Source organism: Miniopterus schreibersii (genome assembly GCF_964146895.1).
Source record: "Miniopterus schreibersii genome assembly, chromosome: 4".
Taxonomy (NCBI): domain Eukaryota; kingdom Metazoa; phylum Chordata; class Mammalia; order Chiroptera; family Miniopteridae; genus Miniopterus; species Miniopterus schreibersii.
Genome location: NC_138105.1, coordinates 73729389 through 73734634, shown reverse-complemented (window position 1 = coordinate 73734634; position 5246 = coordinate 73729389).

The window sequence follows — 5246 nt, the reverse complement described above, 5'->3', positions numbered from 1 at the left end:
CGGCCCGGCCGGGGGGCGGCGAGCGCCCGCCCAGACTGGGAGAGGAGGGGGCGGCGCGACGCGGGCGGGGCTGCCGATTGGCCAAGCACTGCTGGCCCCGCCCCGGCGACCTCGCAAGCCCCGCCTACATTTAAAGATCCCTTATTCCTGGTGCGGGTTCCACCTCCCCCCACCGCCCCCAGCGCTTGGCGGGTCCTCAAACTCGCCCACTTGCCTCGAGCGACAGAGGGGATATTAGCCAAGCCGCAACACCTGCCCCTGACAGTCCGCAGGAACTCCTAGTCACCCCTTCCCCAAAGCAGGTCCCCCAAACTCCAGCTACCCCTCAATCTTTATGCTCTGGGACAACTTTGCGAAGCAACTGGACACCTCTCCCCCGCCCCCAAATGACCTTTTCACATTTCTGCTCTGCGAGGGGAAGCCTTAGGGTGGGGAAGCAGGATGTTGGCAAGTGGTGGTTGTCTAGGGATTGGGCAAAAGGGCTTCCAGATGCCGAGGGTATATCTGCTGGGCTATCAGTTCAAGGCCACCATCTTTGGGACTGTGCCCCTGCCCCAGTTTTAACCCCCAAAACCAAACCAGGATGGCAGGACAGCAAGAGACGATTATGGGGATCCTCAAAACTGTGCCCCTTTCCCCTGGCACTGAGGATGTCCTTGGGCAATTCATTCGATGTGAATGGCAGCTGGGGAGGAACTTGGGGACCAGGAGGTGAAGACCTCTTTCCTCTTCCTCCTCTTCCTCCAGGTAGTCTCACTATCTCAGCCCTACCCTGTCCCCACCCTGCTGGGGGTTGACTGAGTCCAGCTCTGTGCCCCCAGCCTGGGGTCTCCTAAAGGCAGCAGCTCCTCCATCTCTTTCCCAGCCCCACATCTGTTTCCTTCCTGGCCTCAGCTTTGTACCAGGTCAGGATCTGTTTTGTTTCCTCTGCAGCCCAGAAAATAGCTGGATAGAATGAATGAATGAGTGGAGCCCATAGCTTGGGCAAGGGGTGGTCCCAAGGTAATGATGGTGAGGCTGAGCAGGGGCAAGTGATAGCCTTGAGCTGACAACTCCTGTCCCCTCCTCTTGAGAGCCTGTTCTTCATCCCCACCTGCTGGGGACACCCCAAGGAAGGCCTGGCTGTGGTGACAGTGCCCAGAGCTGTGATGGTTGAGAAGTGGAGCCTGGGGACCACCCATCCCCTGTCTTGTCCACAAGGGCACCAGGAATGGGGTTGTGGTGACTCTAAAGGGGTAATTCCCTGACTGCAACACCCTCCTGCATTCCCGAATTTACTCACCACTCCCATCCAGGCCTCCTATCTCCCCTCAGCTGTTCCCACTTCCAGGCCTTTGCACTGGCTGTTCCCCCGGCCTAGGCTGCTAGGGGTTCTTTCTAAACCACCAATGAAGCCACCCACATCTCCCTTGGGGTCTGGCACACATTCCTGCACCACATTCAATGCCCCGGCCCACATACAGGTCTCTGCCCTACAACAAAAATTCATACTGTGTCCACAGGCTGACCCGGACTGCACAGGCTTCTGTAAGGGCCCTGCAGCATCTGACACTTTCTAAATTCAAGTCCAACATATAAACATCCAGAAGTTCACAAAAGTGCCAGCCGCCCCCCCCCCCCCCCGCCACCCCCAGAGGCCTCTCCAAGCCTTCCCCTGGAAAGATCCTTTTTCTCCTTTGTGCTCACCTGCGCTCAGGGATCAGGGATCCCCTTCAAAGGGCTGGGCTGAACTTAGGATGGTCGACCTCTTGCCCAAGTCTGCCTGCTGCCTGCTGCCTGCTTCAACCTCACCTCTCAAAGACAAGGCTGACAGTGATAGATGGGAGTTGGGGATGCATGGAGATAGGGCAATGGGTGAGGGCCACTTGGGTCTCCATTCCAGAAAGAGCCCTTCAGCCCATGATTGTCCAGGAAGGACTTGGCTAGGTGCTCCAGGACTCATGCCCCCAGAAAATAGCCTATAGAACAGGCAGGGGAGAGGCTGGTGGCTGAATAGGGAGCCTCTCCTCCAGGATGTAGGTGCAGGAGAGCTGGAAGAACCTCACAGAAGCTGAGGGACCCACAGGTAGCCGCCTAAGCAGGGATGGCCTGACCACACCCCCAACACCCCCAGCTGTACATCCACAGAAATCTCAGCCCCATCCTGGGTCTAATTGATGGCTACCTGGACAGAGGTGAGGCCAGATGCTGAGTCCCTTGGGAGTGTGGGATGGCAGAGAAGGGAAGGTATTTACTCACTCATTCATTCACTCATTTACTCACATATTCACTGAGCCCCTTCTCTGAGTCTGGTGCTGGAGACACCTAGTCTGAGACAGATACAAACCTGTCCATCTTGGAACTGAACTTCTAGAAGAGGGGAACCCTCTCTAAATTAAGGACCAATAAGATTTCTAGATAAACAAAAGTATTGGGAAAAGATTTGATTAAGTCGAGAAAACTAGGAACAGGGATAAAGAGATTTTAACTAGGATGGTCAGGGGAGGCCTCTTGGAAGAGGGAACATTCAAAAGGGGCCCAGGAGCTGCACTGAAAGAGCTGGGAGAAGGGTGCACCTGGCAGAGGGTACTTCGAGGGCATAGGCCCTGAGGTGGGACCAAGGAGGGCATTTGGAAGGAAGAGGAGACCAGTGGGGCTAGAGGGGAGGGGCAAACAGGGTGGGGCAAGTCAGAGGAGGGGTAGGGGTCACACCAGCAGGGCTATGTGTGGGAAGACTTTAAGCAGAACAGAAGTCCTAGAGGATTAAGCCCTCTAGGGTCCTGGAAATTGTTAGGGCAGGATGAAGAACAGGGGCAAGCATCCCAGAGGGCTTGTTCCTGGGCTCTACAAATTCCGGGACTTGGAGAAGCTTCCTTTGTTCTATCAGCATATATTGAGCACCTTCTGTATGCAAGGCTTATACCCTGAAGTGGGGACATTGTAGTGACAAATGCACAAAACCCCCCAACTTATGGTTTCAGGCCAGTGGGCAAGATAAGATCTTGATCAATAAATAAATACAGGGTGAATGTGGGGTGGAAGGGGGTCATTGGGGGGGGGAGGAAGGGGACATCTGTAATATTTTCAACAATACAGATAAAATTTTAAAATAAATAAATACATAAATAAATAAATAAATAAATAAATAAATACAACTGACCCTTGCAGAGGATCCACAGAGGAAATGAGGCAAAGGAGGGGTGGGGAGGGGCTGCACCTAGCACCCCCTGGTTCTCCCCACTGGCAGCCCTCAGTCTCTGCTCTGCAGGAAGAGGTGGGAGCCTGGGGGTGACAGGCAGGCAGGAAATCAGCTCTGTCATAAGCACAGAGTCCCCTCAAAGCCTCCGAGGTCCAGGAGCCCCTGCCATACCCATGGGGCCCTGCCCTGGGCTGTCTTGTCCATTCAGAAAAAGGAGCAAAGGAGCTGCTCCCTAAGGGCTGTCTCCAGGGAGTGAGGCCACAGAAGCCGGGCAGTGAAGATTTGGGGGGGGGGGGTCAGGCCTTTCTAACCTGGTTCAACTTCCCTCTTCTGTGTGACACTGGACTGGTCACCTAACCTCTCTGTGCAAGTTCCCCACCACGAGTGATCAGAGAAAGTGGACAGTGATTCTTAGGGGGGCTCTAGAGAGCATAGTCATCATCATCATCATCATTATTACACTGTCAATATTATTTCAAAGGTTGGCACTTTTTCTTAAGTCATCAGTTTTATCAGTTTTTCTACCCAGTCCCTGGTCCATCCACCCCCACCCCAAAGGGATCCACTCACCCTGGGGTGTGGCAGTCTCCCTGATGAGCCGCCACCAAAGGAACTGTCTCCTTTAGTCCTGCTGGGTTACTACGTGGCTGGTGGGAGGCTGTGGCTGCCTTTCTTTCACACTTGACCTGTAAGGACCAGACATGGGGGTAGGGTAGAGGCAGGGCCCCAGGAGGATAGGGTGTAAACAGCTCCCAGCCTGCAGTGGTCTTTACAAGATATGTGCTCTGAAAAGCTGGATTACCTTGTAAATTTTAAAGAAACTTAAGATTGGTGGCATAGTCTGCTCAGTGGGGCCGTTTCCTCCCTCAGGCCCCCCAGTGAGCCCCTGCATATACCTTCCTCTACACCAGGCCCCTCCCCTGGAGGCCCCACCTTCCTCCACTGGACACTGCACTCTTAAGGCTCTATCTGCCCTTCCCCATACTGTCCCCTGTCCTCCCCCCAATTCCTTTCTCATGAGGAGATCTGAGTGGGTAAAGTTGGAGCAGCCTGGTGTGAGGATGAAAGCGTCAGGGATCACTGGCATGACCAGCTCTATTCCTGGCCACCCACAAATCCCTCCCCTGTCCACTGCTGTCCTGGGGCCTGTAGCTCCCTCATGGTATTCCCCCTGTCTGTACGGGATGGTCTTCAGAGTCCCCAGATGAGCACACAGTACCCGTCCTGGAGGAGGGGGCAGAAAGGAACCCAGAGCAGCCCCATGGTGGGGAGGAGCAGGGGGCACAGCCAGACCTCAGAATGGGGCTGGAGGGGAAACACAGTCGGCTATGAATGTTCCAGCTGCCCCTTCCCTCATCAGGGGTCTGATGTAGAGCCAATGGCCACCTGCATGGCTCAGGGGCTGTTGCCTGTTCCAGCCAGGGGAACCTTGGAGCTGATTCTGACCCTGGGAGGTCAGGGGTCCAAGGTCACTCACCAGGCAGGTGCATCAGAGTAAAGATTATTTAACCAGCTCATGATGTTCTGGCTCACCCACCTGGAAGACTCCCTGCACCCCAGAAATTTCCATTGAGGTTGGGCAGCCTGAGGATGGGGTTGGAGGTATTAGGGGGGACTAGAAACCTGAGAGCCTGGAGGAGGAAGCCAAGCAGGGCAGTTCTGCCTAAGGCTCCAACAGGGCAGAGAGACTTGGGGAGAGAACCCTCCACCCCCCCAGTTCTGGGGCCCCAGACAGGTTCCTCACACCTGCAGTTAAATTCAGGGAGCAGAAAACCCTAATGCTGATACCAGACTGGGTTCTGGGGTGAGTACCCCACACACCCAGCTTAGCCCCTGCTCATCTGGGTAACCTTGGGTAAGCACTAGCCTGGTCTGTCAATGGGGGTGTTGGGAAGGGAAGAGAAGAAGCTTAGGGAAGAGAGCTGAGCATTAGCTCTGAAGCACAAACGGCTGGCAGGTGGGGGGTGGGGTTCCCAACCACTCTGCCTGAGGCGGGAAACCCCATCACACTGGGAGAGAAATGACCGGGGGTGGGGGGTGAGAGGGGGCAATAAGGCCAGTCCATCCT